At 45.5% G+C, this 15,462-nt stretch overlaps 5 non-coding genes across 5 annotated transcripts; all 5 read right to left on the minus strand.

Annotated features, from left to right (window-relative positions):
* Positions 1-1,574: 1,574 nt before the first annotated feature.
* trnav-aac (transfer RNA valine (anticodon AAC)) lies at positions 1,575-1,647 on the minus strand. The gene has a single exon. It is a non-coding gene; the product is annotated as a tRNA-Val (tRNA).
* A 3,283-nt stretch (positions 1,648-4,930) lies between these two features.
* trnav-aac (transfer RNA valine (anticodon AAC)) lies at positions 4,931-5,003 on the minus strand. Its single transcript has one exon. It is a non-coding gene; the product is annotated as a tRNA-Val (tRNA).
* Positions 5,004-8,288: 3,285 nt separating this feature from the next.
* On the minus strand, positions 8,289-8,361 carry trnav-aac (transfer RNA valine (anticodon AAC)). The gene has a single exon. It is a non-coding gene; the product is annotated as a tRNA-Val (tRNA).
* Positions 8,362-11,644: 3,283 nt separating this feature from the next.
* Positions 11,645-11,717, minus strand: trnav-aac (transfer RNA valine (anticodon AAC)). Its single transcript has one exon. It is a non-coding gene; the product is annotated as a tRNA-Val (tRNA).
* A 3,299-nt stretch (positions 11,718-15,016) lies between these two features.
* On the minus strand, positions 15,017-15,089 carry trnav-cac (transfer RNA valine (anticodon CAC)). The gene has a single exon. It is a non-coding gene; the product is annotated as a tRNA-Val (tRNA).
* Between the last annotated feature and the right edge of the window lie 373 nt (positions 15,090-15,462).

A 15,462-nucleotide genomic window follows, 5' to 3' on the forward strand; every position in this document is an offset into this window, starting at 1 on the left:
GGACTCGCACAGCTGCTGGGATGTGCCCGGCAACAATGTCAATTTCGCAGCAGATATTGATAGCCCATCAATCCAGGCAAAAATCAATGGTAAGCTCAGTCTATCTTGTCAGACTCTTTTCAGCTACAAATGTATCTGTGAGTGCGTGAGAATATGGGTTCGCTTATGATTTGGTCAAATAACCATGAGCTGCTTGACATTACTGGAATTTCCATTCTTGCTTTGCTAAATGATTTCACCCATTGCTCGAAACAGGACGACTTTCACGTTTACACGGAACACGAAACACACCGGACTACAGGGAAAATGCACAAACCTGAGCAGGCCGTGTTCCGCATCATACCGTGCAGCATCGTTTCAGTCACTGTGTATGTGTTTTTTTTTTCAGAATAGGAGTCCCAAAGAATGTTCTCCACCCTAAAACCGGAGGTAGCATTACAATCCGAGAACGACAGATCACCTTGAGAGAATGCTCTGACCTCGGAGCCAGTTCGAGATGCCACTTTCCTTGCCTTTTACCTTAACCGTGCAATTTGCTACTGAGACGTTCACTCCTGGACATGAGCCACATGGATACCAACTGAATTGGAAACCTGTGTGGGAATCGAGGAGAAGCGACTCAATAAATTTTGCTAAATTCCGTGGTGCTTTTTATAAATGCAGTTTCTGTTCACCTCAATCTAAAAGCCAGTTTCTGAACATAGTAACAGAAGTCAAAAGGTAATTACCTCACCCCACCCCCACTCCAGAAGAGGTGCTAACTGCCCTTGAGTGCTTTTTGTTCTCGATGTGAAGAGCTTTCACCCCTGAGTCACCTTCACGTCTCTGGTTGCTGAGTGAATCACAAAGAAGGAATTTCACCAGAGCTGCAACTGCCTCACTTCCCCACTCGCCCTCCCCGTTTACATTTTCCTGCTCGTCAGTGATTTAAAGAAAACCAAATGGATGCGATGTCATTCTGTAGCCTCTCTGTCGATTTCTCCGTTTCAGTTCCAACATGACTTAGATCTCGGTGCGGACCTTCATAATAGCGACGCTCTGAATGCGCAAGTCGAAAGGTTCCTCTGAGAGTGCAATTTCTTTCATTGCTGTTGCTGATTGAATGAGCCACTAACGTGCGAATTGCTCCAAAACATGATTCAGGATATCTGGTGCCAATTCCCGCACGTTGAATAACGATTGACAGCTTCCAAATGAGGTATTTCTGAGACGACCTTGGGGTACATTTGACAGACAGACAAGTTCAGGAATTCGTGGTGCGCTGTGACACCAGAGCATCTGCTTCTTTCCTGTCTTTGAAGCGAGCCGCCTGCGCAAGGAAGGCAAATGCGGTACTACTTTTCGTGGAAGGATCAGAAGGCGGTAACTACACTCTCCAACAGAATGGCATATGATCAGAACCAGGTTGGAGAAAAACTTAACAACGCTTTGCACTGTAATTAAATGGAATTGCATTACATTTCACGACGAGAACAGATTTGTTGAAGCAAATTCGAAGGCAGGTTTGCAGATGGGAAAGATGCAAGAAAGCTCAGCTCTTGTCCATGTAAAAGGCTGCAGTTGAAGAACAAAACAGTTTCTGCCCAGTTTCGAACTGGGGACCTTTCGCGTGTTAGGCGAACGTGATGACCACTACACTACAGAAACGAGCCACAGCCGCCCGTGCTGCGGCCCTGTGGCGTCCAGCACTGAAAGTTGAATCCGTTCTATGTTTCACCTTTCTGTTTCCGATAGCTCGTTATTGTCCAGCGTAATCGACATCTTGAAAACGTAAAAAAGACACTTTAAATTGATGACAGGATATAGACAAAGATGTCGTCGATGTTTATTCCGTGGGGCGAGATGGAATAGGCTGGTGGAATAAACTTTCCCTGCAGCGTAACAGCTGCGACATGACCTTATGGAAGGGTGGTAAACTGAGTATTTACGTGTTTTACCCAAGTTGGTGTGAGTTGAAAACTCGACAGCATAGCTTTAAGGTGAGTGGGCTGAAAGTGACAAAGGACCTGAGGCACATTTCCCACAAAGAAGGTTGTGCGTGTTTGGAATGATCTACCAGAGGAAGTGGAGGAGGCTATTACACTCAGAAAATTGCAAAGGTAATCGGGTGAGTTTCTGGATAGGATGCGTTTAGAGGGATTGGGGCCAAATGCTGGGGAACGGGACTTGTGTAATTTTGGCTATGTGGTGAGCATGGACGAGGGGTGCACCGAAGTATTTTTTTCCACGGTGTACCCCAATAACGTCATGTTGCTTCCACCGGCTTTAAAGGATTACTTTTCAGCGGAGTTTGCCATCGCAGTCTGTGGCACAATCATTTAGTCTGTTCGACTGCTCACGGGAAAGGTAGTATTGTGAAACAGTGTAGAAACGAAGGACTTCCTTACTTTAGCTCCGACTGACCATACTCTGTGAAATTTTCCCAGATCCTCAGCTGAGGATTTTGGCTGCTGGAAGTTACCTCAGAAACCCTGTTAAATCGAAATGTATTGAGCGAATCGCAAAACAGAAAGCATTTAACACGGAACACAAACAAAACTGGCATACCTCACGCATTTTCAGACACAGAGATGCATGAATGCTAAATGTGATACAGTCCGAGGGCATGAGTCATAAAGTAATCTCACAACTAACAACGGGGCATTTCCAAACGACTCTTTCAAACATGCTGCAGCCTTACTGCACCACCACTTTCCAGACAATGCTGAAAAGAGAGAAAGAAAGAACATAATAAGAATTGGCCGTAAAAAGTGAATTTCACCAATCACAGTCTCGATTAGATTACCTTTCCCTTCTGATGTTTCCAGGACGGAAATGAAGGAAATGTGAGAAATTCAATAAGGTAGGACATCGAAATTCATTGGGACGATTTTCCCATTAGCTAGAAACCCAAATAACAACGAGTAGAGTCACCGTAGGACTTCGTTTCACAACAGCGATGAAATAACAGTCTCCATTCGGTTCCAGTGAAGGCTCAACTTGCCTGGGACGGCACAACTGTTTGCGATTTTCCGCGCGGGAGTCGAACACGATCATGATCATGACAGTAGAGACATTTTGGAATATTTGGCAGTATCCCACACTACAGTTAATTCCCTGCGAAGCAAACCCATTTTACTTTTGTTTTCAACATCAATATACAGTGGACACCGAAACAGCATTTTAACAATGCTGCAGCATTGGAGTTGATCAGCAGAAATGACAGTGGTGGGATTCGAACCCGCGCCCCTTTCGAGACTGGAACCTGGATCCAGCGCCTTAGACCGCTCGGCCACACTACCAGCCGGCGGCGCCGCCTCATTTTCTTATATTTCCAATTGTGCTCCTGCATAACAACAGATGCAAAGTCACATGAAAAGGGTTCCATGATTCCTCTCGGACTCGCACAGCTGCTGGGATGTGCCCGGCAACAATGTCAATTTCGCAGCAGATATTGATAGCCCATCAATCCAGGCAAAAATCAATGGTAAGCTCAGTCTATCTTGTCAGACTCTTTTCAGCTACAAATGTATCTGTGAGTGCGTGAGAATATGGGTTCGCTTATGATTTGGTCAAATAACCATGAGCTGCTTGACATTACTGGAATTTCCATTCTTGCTTTGCTAAATGATTTCACCCATTGCTCGAAACAGGACGACTTTCACGTTTACACGGAACACGAAACACACCGGACTACAGGGAAAATGCACAAACCTGAGCAGGCCGTGTTCCGCATCATACCGTGCAGCATCGTTTCAGTCACTGTATGTGTTTTTTTTTCAGAATAGGAGTCCCAAAGAATGTTCTCCACCCTAAAACCGGAGGTAGCATTACAATCCGAGAACGACAGATCACCTTGAGAGAATGCTCTGACCTCGGAGCCAGTTCGAGATGCCACTTTCCTTGCCTTTTACCTTAACCGTGCAATTTGCTACTGAGACGTTCACTCCTGGACATGAGCCACATGGATACCAACTGAATTGGAAACCTGTGTGGGAATCGAGGAGAAGCGACTCAATAAATTTTGCTAAATTCCGTGGTGCTTTTTATAAATGCAGTTTCTGTTCACCTCAATCTAAAAGCCAGTTTCTGAACATAGTAACAGAAGTCAAAAGGTAATTACCTCACCCCACCCCCACTCCAGAAGAGGTGCTAACTGCCCTTGAGTGCTTTTTGTTCTCGATGTGAAGAGCTTTCACCCCTGAGTCACCTGCACGTCTCTGGTTGCTGAGTGAATCACAAAGAAGGAATTTCACCAGAGCTGCAACTGCCTCACTTCCCCACTCGCCCTCCCCGTTTACATTTTCCTGCTCGTCAGTGATTTAAAGAAAACCAAATGGATGCGATGTCATTCTGTAGCCTCTCTGTCGATTTCTCCGTTTCAGTTCCAACATGACTTAGATCTCGGTGCGGACCTTCATAATAGCGACGCTCTGAATGCGCAAGTCGAAAGGTTCCTCTGAGAGTGCAATTTCTTTCATTGCTGTTGCTGATTGAATGAGCTCCAAAACATGATTCAGGATATCTGGTGCCAATTCCCGCACGTTGAATAACGATTGACAGCTTCCAAATGAGGTATTTCTGAGACGACCTTGGGGTACATTTGACAGACAGACAAGTTCAGGAATTCGTGGTGCGCTGTGACACCAGAGCATCTGCTTCTTTCCTGTCTTTGAAGCGAGCCGCCTGCGCAAGGAAGGCAAATGCGGTACTGCTTTTCGTGGAAGGATCAGAAGGCGGTAACTACACTCTCCAACAGAATGGCATATGATCAGAACCAGGTTGGAGAAAAACTTAACAACGCTTTGCACTGTAATTAAATGGAATTGCATTACATTTCACGACGAGAACAGATTTGTTGAAGCAAATTCGAAGGCAGGTTTGCAGATGGGAAAGATGCAAGAAAGCTCAGCTCTTGTCCATGTAAAAGGCTGCAGTTGAAGAACAAAACAGTTTCTGCCCAGTTTCGAACTGGGGACCTTTCGCGTGTTAGGCGAACGTGATGACCACTACACTACAGAAACGAGCCACAGCCGCCCGTGCTGCGGCCCTGTGGCGTCCAGCACTGAAAGTTGAATCCGTTCTATGTTTCACCTTTCTGTTTCCGATAGCTCGTTATTGTCCAGCGTAATCGACATCTTGAAAACGTAAAAAAGACACTTTAAATTGATGACAGGATATAGACAAAGATGTCGTCGATGTTTATACCGTGGGGCGAGATGGAATAGGCTGGTGGAATAAACTTTCCCTGCAGCGTAACAGCTGCGACATGACCTTATGGAAGGGTGGTAAACTGAGTATTTACGTGTTTTACCCAAGTTGGTGTGAGTTGAAAACTCGACAGCATAGCTTTAAGGTGAGTGGGCTGAAAGTGACAAAGGACCTGAGGCACATTTCCCACAAAGAAGGTTGTGCGTGTTTGGAATGATCTACCAGAGGAAGTGGAGGAGGCTATTACACTCAGAAAATTGCAAAGGTAATCGGGTGAGTTTCTGGATAGGATGCGTTTAGAGGGATTGGGGCCAAATGCTGGGGAACGGGACTTGTGTAATTTTGGCTATGTGGTGAGCATGGACGAGGGGTGCACCGAAGTATTTTTTTCCACGGTGTACCCCAATAACGTCATGTTGCTTCCACCGGCTTTAAAGGATTACTTTTCAGCGGAGTTTGCCATCGCAGTCTGTGGCACAATCATTTAGTCTGTTCGACTGCTCACGGGAAAGGTAGTATTGTGAAACAGTGTAGAAACGAAGGACTTCCTTACTTTAGCTCCGACTGACCATACTCTGTGAAATTTTCCCAGATCCTCAGCTGAGGATTTTGGCTGCTGGAAGTTACCTCAGAAACCCTGTTAAATCGAAATGTATTGAGCGAATCGCAAAACAGAAAGCATTTAACACGGAACACAAACAAAACTGGCATACCTCACGCATTTTCAGACACAGAGATGCATGAATGCTAAATGTGATACAGTCCGAGGGCATGAGTCATAAAGTAATCTCACAACTAACAACGGGGCATTTCCAAACGACTCTTTCAAACATGCTGCAGCCTTACTGCACCACCACTTTCCAGACAATGCTGAAAAGAGAGAAAGAAAGAACATAATAAGAATTGGCCGTAAAAAGTGAATTTCACCAATCACAGTCTCGATTAGATTACCTTTCCCTTCTGATGTTTCCAGGACGGAAATGAAGGAAATGTGAGAAATTCAATAAGGTAGGACATCGAAATTCATTGGGACGATTTTCCCATTAGCTAGAAACCCAAATAACAACGAGTAGAGTCACCGTAGGACTTCGTTTCACAACAGCGATGAAATAACAGTCTCCATTCGGTTCCAGTGAAGGCTCAACTTGCCTGGGACGGCACAACTGTTTGCGATTTTCCGCGCGGGAGTCGAACACGATCATGATCATGACAGTAGAGACATTTTGGAATATTTGGCAGTATCCCACACCACAGTTAATTCCCTGCGAAGCAAACCCATTTTACTTTTGTTTTCAACATCAATATACAGTGGACACCGAAACAGCATTTTAACAATGCTGCAGCATTGGAGTTGATCAGCAGAAATGACAGTGGTGGGATTCGAACCCGCGCCCCTTTCGAGACTGGAACCTGGATCCAGCGCCTTAGACCGCTCGGCCACACTACCAGCCGGCGGCGCTGCCTCATTTTCTTATATTTCCAATTGTGCTCCTGCATAACAACAGATGCAAAGTCACATGAAAAGGGTTCCATGATTCCTCTCGGACTCGCACAGCTGCTGGGATGTGCCCGGCAACAATGTCAATTTCGCAGCAGATATTGATAGCCCATCAATCCAGGCAAAAATCAATGGTAAGCTCAGTCTATCTTGTCAGACTCTTTTCAGCTACAAATGTATCTGTGAGTGCGTGAGAATATGGGTTCGCTTATGATTTGGTCAAATAACCATGAGCTGCTTGACATTACTGGAATTTCCATTCTTGCTTTGCTAAATGATTTCACCCATTGCTCGAAACAGGACGACTTTCACGTTTACACGGAACACGAAACACACCGGACTACAGGGAAAATGCACAAACCTGAGCAGGCCGTGTTCCGCATCATACCGTGCAGCATCGTTTCAGTCACTGTGTATGTGTTTTTTTTTCAGAATAGGAGTCCCAAAGAATGTTCTCCACCCTAAAACCGGAGGTAGCATTACAATCCGAGAACGACAGATCACCTTGAGAGAATGCTCTGACCTCGGAGCCAGTTCGAGATGCCACTTTCCTTGCCTTTTACCTTAACCGTGCAATTTGCTACTGAGACGTTCACTCCTGGACATGAGCCACATGGATACCAACTGAATTGGAAACCTGTGTGGGAATCGAGGAGAAGCGACTCAATAAATTTTGCTAAATTCCGTGGTGCTTTTTATAAATGCAGTTTCTGTTCACCTCAATCTAAAAGCCAGTTTCTGAACATAGTAACAGAAGTCAAAAGGTAATTACCTCACCCCACCCCCACTCCAGAAGAGGTGCTAACTGCCCTTGAGTGCTTTTTGTTCTCGATGTGAAGAGCTTTCACCCCTGAGTCACCTTCACGTCTCTGGTTGCTGAGTGAATCACAAAGAAGGAATTTCACCAGAGCTGCAACTGCCTCACTTCCCCACTCGCCCTCCCCGTTTACATTTTCCTGCTCGTCAGTGATTTAAAGAAAACCAAATGGATGCGATGTCATTCTGTAGCCTCTCTGTCGATTTCTCCGTTTCAGTTCCAACATGACTTAGATCTCGGTGCGGACCTTCATAATAGCGACGCTCTGAATGCGCAAGTCGAAAGGTTCCTCTGAGAGTGCAATTTCTTTCATTGCTGTTGCTGATTGAATGAGCTCCAAAACATGATTCAGGATATCTGGTGCCAATTCCCGCACGTTGAATAACGATTGACAGCTTCCAAATGAGGTATTTCTGAGACGACCTTGGGGTACATTTGACAGACAGACAAGTTCAGGAATTCGTGGTGCGCTGTGACACCAGAGCATCTGCTTCTTTCCTGTCTTTGAAGCGAGCCGCCTGCGCAAGGAAGGCAAATGCGGTACTGCTTTTCGTGGAAGGATCAGAAGGCGGTAACTACACTCTCCAACAGAATGGCATATGATCAGAACCAGGTTGGAGAAAAACTTAACAACGCTTTGCACTGTAATTAAATGGAATTGCATTACATTTCACGACGAGAACAGATTTGTTGAAGCAAATTCGAAGGCAGGTTTGCAGATGGGAAAGATGCAAGAAAGCTCAGCTCTTGTCCATGTAAAAGGCTGCAGTTGAAGAACAAAACAGTTTCTGCCCAGTTTCGAACTGGGGACCTTTCGCGTGTTAGGCGAACGTGATGACCACTACACTACAGAAACGAGCCACAGCCGCCCGTGCTGCGGCCCTGTGGCGTCCAGCACTGAAAGTTGAATCCGTTCTATGTTTCACCTTTCTGTTTCCGATAGCTCGTTATTGTCCAGCGTAATCGACATCTTGAAAACGTAAAAAAGACACTTTAAATTGATGACAGGATATAGACAAAGATGTCGTCGATGTTTATACCGTGGGGCGAGATGGAATAGGCTGGTGGAATAAACTTTCCCTGCAGCGTAACAGCTGCGACATGACCTTATGGAAGGGTGGTAAACTGAGTATTTACGTGTTTTACCCAAGTTGGTGTGAGTTGAAAACTCGACAGCATAGATTTAAGGTGAGTGGGCTGAAAGTGACAAAGGACCTGAGGCACATTTCCCACAAAGAAGGTTGTGCGTGTTTGGAATGATCTACCAGAGGAAGTGGAGGAGGCTATTACACTCAGAAAATTGCAAAGGTAATCGGGTGAGTTTCTGGATAGGATGCGTTTAGAGGGATTGGGGCCAAATGCTGGGGAACGGGACTTGTGTAATTTTGGCTATGTGGTGAGCATGGACGAGGGGTGCACCGAAGTATTTTTTTCCACGGTGTACCCCAATAACGTCATGTTGCTTCCACCGGCTTTAAAGGATTACTTTTCAGCGGAGTTTGCCATCGCAGTCTGTGGCACAATCATTTAGTCTGTTCGACTGCTCACGGGAAAGGTAGTATTGTGAAACAGTGTAGAAACGAAGGACTTCCTTACTTTAGCTCCGACTGACCATACTCTGTGAAATTTTCCCAGATCCTCAGCTGAGGATTTTGGCTGCTGGAAGTTACCTCAGAAACCCTGTTAAATCGAAATGTATTGAGCGAATCGCAAAACAGAAAGCATTTAACACGGAACACAAACAAAACTGGCATACCTCACGCATTTTCAGACACAGAGATGCATGAATGCTAAATGTGATACAGTCCGAGGGCATGAGTCATAAAGTAATCTCACAACTAACAACGGGGCATTTCCAAACGACTCTTTCAAACATGCTGCAGCCTTACTGCACCACCACTTTCCAGACAATGCTGAAAAGAGAGAAAGAAAGAACATAATAAGAATTGGCCGTAAAAAGTGAATTTCACCAATCACAGTCTCGATTAGATTACCTTTCCCTTCTGATGTTTCCAGGACGGAAATGAAGGAAATGTGAGAAATTCAATAAGGTAGGACATCGAAATTCATTGGGACGATTTTCCCATTAGCTAGAAACCCAAATAACAACGAGTAGAGTCACCGTAGGACTTCGTTTCACAACAGCGATGAAATAACAGTCTCCATTCGGTTCCAGTGAAGGCTCAACTTGCCTGGGACGGCACAACTGTTTGCGATTTTCCGCGCGGGAGTCGAACACGATCATGATCATGACAGTAGAGACATTTTGGAATATTTGGCAGTATCCCACACTACAGTTAATTCCCTGCGAAGCAAACCCATTTTACTTTTGTTTTCAACATCAATATACAGTGGACACCGAAACAGCATTTTAACAATGCTGCAGCATTGGAGTTGATCAGCAGAAATGACAGTGGTGGGATTCGAACCCGCGCCCCTTTCGAGACTGGAACCTGGATCCAGCGCCTTAGACCGCTCGGCCACACTACCAGCCGGCGGCGCCGCCTCATTTTCTTATATTTCCAATTGTGCTCCTGCATAACAACAGATGCAAAGTCACATGAAAAGGGTTCCATGATTCCTCTCGGACTCGCACAGCTGCTGGGATGTGCCCGGCAACAATGTCAATTTCGCAGCAGATATTGATAGCCCATCAATCCAGGCAAAAATCAATGGTAAGCTCAGTCTATCTTGTCAGACTCTTTTCAGCTACAAATGTATCTGTGAGTGCGTGAGAATATGGGTTCGCTTATGATTTGGTCAAATAACCATGAGCTGCTTGACATTACTGGAATTTCCATTCTTGCTTTGCTAAATGATTTCACCCATTGCTCGAAACAGGACGACTTTCACGTTTACACGGAACACGAAACACACCGGACTACAGGGAAAATGCACAAACCTGAGCAGGCCGTGTTCCGCATCATACCGTGCAGCATCGTTTCAGTCACTGTATGTGTTTTTTTTTCAGAATAGGAGTCCCAAAGAATGTTCTCCACCCTAAAACCGGAGGTAGCATTACAATCCGAGAACGACAGATCACCTTGAGAGAATGCTCTGACCTCGGAGCCAGTTCGAGATGCCACTTTCCTTGCCTTTTACCTTAACCGTGCAATTTGCTACTGAGACGTTCACTCCTGGACATGAGCCACATGGATACCAACTGAATTGGAAACCTGTGTGGGAATCGAGGAGAAGCGACTCAATAAATTTTGCTAAATTCCGTGGTGCTTTTTATAAATGCAGTTTCTGTTCACCTCAATCTAAAAGCCAGTTTCTGAACATAGTAACAGAAGTCAAAAGGTAATTACCTCACCCCACCCCCACTCCAGAAGAGGTGCTAACTGCCCTTGAGTGCTTTTTGTTCTCGATGTGAAGAGCTTTCACCCCTGAGTCACCTTCACGTCTCTGGTTGCTGAGTGAATCACAAAGAAGGAATTTCACCAGAGCTGCAACTGCCTCACTTCCCCACTCGCCCTCCCCGTTTACATTTTCCTGCTCGTCAGTGATTTAAAGAAAACCAAATGGATGCGATGTCATTCTGTAGCCTCTCTGTCGATTTCTCCGTTTCAGTTCCAACATGACTTAGATCTCGGTGCGGACCTTCATAATAGCGACGCTCTGAATGCGCAAGTCGAAAGGTTCCTCTGAGAGTGCAATTTCTTTCATTGCTGTTGCTGATTGAATGAGCTCCAAAACATGATTCAGGATATCTGGTGCCAATTCCCGCACGTTGAATAACGATTGACAGCTTCCAAATGAGGTATTTCTGAGACGACCTTGGGGTACATTTGACAGACAGACAAGTTCAGGAATTCGTGGTGCGCTGTGACACCAGAGCATCTGCTTCTTTCCTGTCTTTGAAGCGAGCCGCCTGCGCAAGGAAGGCAAATGCGGTACTGCTTTTCGTGGAAGGATCAGAAGGCGGTAACTACACTCTCCAACAGAATGGCATATGATCAGAACCAGGTTGGAGAAAAACTTAACAACGCTTTGCACTGTAATTAAATGGAATTGCATTACATTTCACGACGAGAACAGATTTGTTGAAGCAAATTCGAAGGCAGGTTTGCAGATGGGAAAGATGCAAGAAAGCTCAGCTCTTGTCCATGTAAAAGGCTGCAGTTGAAGAACAAAACAGTTTCTGCCCAGTTTCGAACTGGGGACCTTTCGCGTGTTAGGCGAACGTGATGACCACTACACTACAGAAACGAGCCACAGCCGCCCGTGCTGCGGCCCTGTGGCGTCCAGCACTGAAAGTTGAATCCGTTCTATGTTTCACCTTTCTGTTTCCGATAGCTCGTTATTGTCCAGCGTAATCGACATCTTGAAAACGTAAAAAAGACACTTTAAATTGATGACAGGATATAGACAAAGATGTCGTCGATGTTTATACCGTGGGGCGAGATGGAATAGGCTGGTGGAATAAACTTTCCCTGCAGCGTAACAGCTGCGACATGACCTTATGGAAGGGTGGTAAACTGAGTATTTACGTGTTTTACCCAAGTTGGTGTGAGTTGAAAACTCGACAGCATAGCTTTAAGGTGAGTGGGCTGAAAGTGACAAAGGACCTGAGGCACATTTCCCACAAAGAAGGTTGTGCGTGTTTGGAATGATCTACCAGAGGAAGTGGAGGAGGCTATTACACTCAGAAAATTGCAAAGGTAATCGGGTGAGTTTCTGGATAGGATGCGTTTAGAGGGATTGGGGCCAAATGCTGGGGAACGGGACTTGTGTAATTTTGGCTATGTGGTGAGCATGGACGAGGGGTGCACCGAAGTATTTTTTTCCACGGTGTACCCCAATAACGTCATGTTGCTTCCACCGGCTTTAAAGGATTACTTTTCAGCGGAGTTTGCCATCGCAGTCTGTGGCACAATCATTTAGTCTGTTCGACTGCTCACGGGAAAGGTAGTATTGTGAAACAGTGTAGAAACGAAGGACTTCCTTACTTTAGCTCCGACTGACCATACTCTGTGAAATTTTCCCAGATCCTCAGCTGAGGATTTTGGCTGCTGGAAGTTACCTCAGAAACCCTGTTAAATCGAAATGTATTGAGCGAATCGCAAAACAGAAAGCATTTAACACGGAACACAAACAAAACTGGCATACCTCACGCATTTTCAGACACAGAGATGCATGAATGCTAAATGTGATACAGTCCGAGGGCATGAGTCATAAAGTAATCTCACAACTAACAACGGGGCATTTCCAAACGACTCTTTCAAACATGCTGCAGCCTTACTGCACCACCACTTTCCAGACAATGCTGAAAAGAGAGAAAGAAAGAACATAATAAGAATTGGCCGTAAAAAGTGAATTTCACCAATCACAGTCTCGATTAGATTACCTTTCCCTTCTGATGTTTCCAGGACGGAAATGAAGGAAATTCAATAAGGTAGGACATCGAAATTCATTGGGACGATTTTCCCATTAGCTAGAAACCCAAATAACAACGAGTAGAGTCACCGTAGGACTTCGTTTCACAACAGCGATGAAATAACAGTCTCCATTCGGTTCCAGTGAAGGCTCAACTTGCCTGGGACGGCACAACTGTTTGCGATTTTCCGCGCGGGAGTCGAACACGATCATGATCATGACAGTAGAGACATTTTGGAATATTTGGCAGTATCCCACACCACAGTTAATTCCCTGCGAAGCAAACCCATTTTACTTTTGTTTTCAACATCAATATACAGTGGACACCGAAACAGCATTTTAACAATGCTGCAGCATTGGAGTTGATCAGCAGAAATGACAGTGGTGGGATTCGAACCCGCGCCCCTTTCGAGACTGGAACCTGGATCCAGCGCCTTAGACCGCTCGGCCACACTACCAGCCGGCGGCGCCGCCTCATTTTCTTATATTTCCAATTGTGCTCCTGCATAACAACAGATGCAAAGTCACATGAAAAGGGTTCCATGATTCCTCTCGGACTCGCACAGCTGCTGGGATGTGCCCGGCAACAATGTCAATTTCGCAGCAGATATTGATAGCCCATCAATCCAGGCAAAAATCAATGGTAAGCTCAGTCTATCTTGTCAGACTCTTTTCAGCTACAAATGTATCTGTGAGTGCGTGAGAATATGGGTTCGCTTATGATTTGGTCAAATAACCATGAGCTGCTTGACATTACTGGAATTTCCATTCTTGCTTTGCTAAATGATTTCACCCATTGCTCGAAACAGGACGACTTTCACGTTTACACGGAACACGAAACACACCGGACTACAGGGAAAATGCACAAACCTGAGCAGGCCGTGTTCCGCATCATACCGTGCAGCATCGTTTCAGTCACTGTGTATGTGTTTTTTTTTCAGAATAGGAGTCCCAAAGAATGTTCTCCACCCTAAAACCGGAGGTAGCATTACAATCCGAGAACGACAGATCACCTTGAGAGAATGCTCTGACCTCGGAGCCAGTTCGAGATGCCACTTTCCTTGCCTTTTACCTTAACCGTGCAATTTGCTACTGAGACGTTCACTCCTGGACATGAGCCACATGGATACCAACTGAATTGGAAACCTGTGTGGGAATCGAGGAGAAGCGACTCAATAAATTTTGCTAAATTCCGTGGTGCTTTTTATAAATGCAGTTTCTGTTCACCTCAATCTAAAAGCCAGTTTCTGAACATAGTAACAGAAGTCAAAAGGTAATTACCTCACCCCACCCCCACTCCAGAAGAGGTGCTAACTGCCCTTGAGTGCTTTTTGTTCTCGATGTGAAGAGCTTTCACCCCTGAGTCACCTTCACGTCTCTGGTTGCTGAGTGAATCACAAAGAAGGAATTTCACCAGAGCTGCAACTGCCTCACTTCCCCACTCGCCCTCCCCGTTTACATTTTCCTGCTCGTCAGTGATTTAAAGAAAACCAAATGGATGCGATGTCATTATGTAGCCTCTCTGTCGATTTCTCCGTTTCAGTTCCAACATGACTTAGATCTCGGTGCGGACCTTCATAATAGCGACGCTCTGAATGCGCAAGTCGAAAGGTTCCTCTGAGAGTGCAATTTCTTTCATTGCTGTTGCTGATTGAATGAGCCACTAACGTGCGACTTGCTCCAAACATGATTCAGGACCTCTGGTGCCAATTCTCGCACGTTGAATAACGACAGACAGCTTCCAAATGAGGGCTTTCAGAGACGATTTTGGGCTACATTTGACAGACAGACAAGTTCAGGAATCCGTGGTGCGCTGTGACACCAGCTCATCAGCTTCTTCCCTGTCTTTGAACCGGGCCGCCTGCGCAAGGAATGCAAATGCGGTACTGCTTTTCGTGGAACGAACAGAAGGCGGTAACTACACTCTCAAACAGAATGGCATACGATCAGAACCAGGTTGGAGAAAAACTTTACAATGCTTTGCACAGTAATTAAATGGAATTGCATTACATTACATTTCACTACGAGAGCAGATTTGTTCAAGCAAATTCGAAGGCAGGTTTGCAGATGGGAAAGCAAGCAAGAAAGCTCCGTTCTTGTCCATGTGAAAGGCAGCAATTGAAGAACAACGCCGTTTCTGCCCAGTTTCGAACTGGGGACCTTTCGCGTGTGAGGCGAACGTGATGACCACTACACTACAGAAACAAGCCGCAGGTGCCCGACTTGCGGCTTAGTGCCATCCAGCACTGAAAGTTGAAGCCATTCTACGTTTCACCTTTCTGTTTCCAACAGCTCGTTGTTGTCCAGCGGAATTGACATCTTGAAAACGTAAAACAAAGACCCGTGAAATTGATGACAAAATATAGACAAAGATGTCGTCAATGTTTGGACAGTAGGGCGAGTTGGAATAGTTTGGGACGACTTTCCCTGCAGCGGAACGGCTGCGACATGATCTGATGGAAGGGTTGTAAACTGAGTATTTACGTGTTTTACCCAAGTTGGGGGTGAGTTGAAAACTCGAGAGCATAGGTTTAAGGTGAGTGGGTTGAAATTGACAAAGGACCTGAGGCACATTTCC

Source organism: Chiloscyllium plagiosum, unplaced genomic scaffold (genome assembly GCF_037043375.1).
Source record: "Chiloscyllium plagiosum isolate Xiang-an unplaced genomic scaffold, Cpla_swu_hap1 HiC_scaffold_120, whole genome shotgun sequence".
Classification (NCBI taxonomy): Eukaryota; Metazoa; Chordata; class Chondrichthyes; order Orectolobiformes; family Hemiscylliidae; genus Chiloscyllium; species Chiloscyllium plagiosum.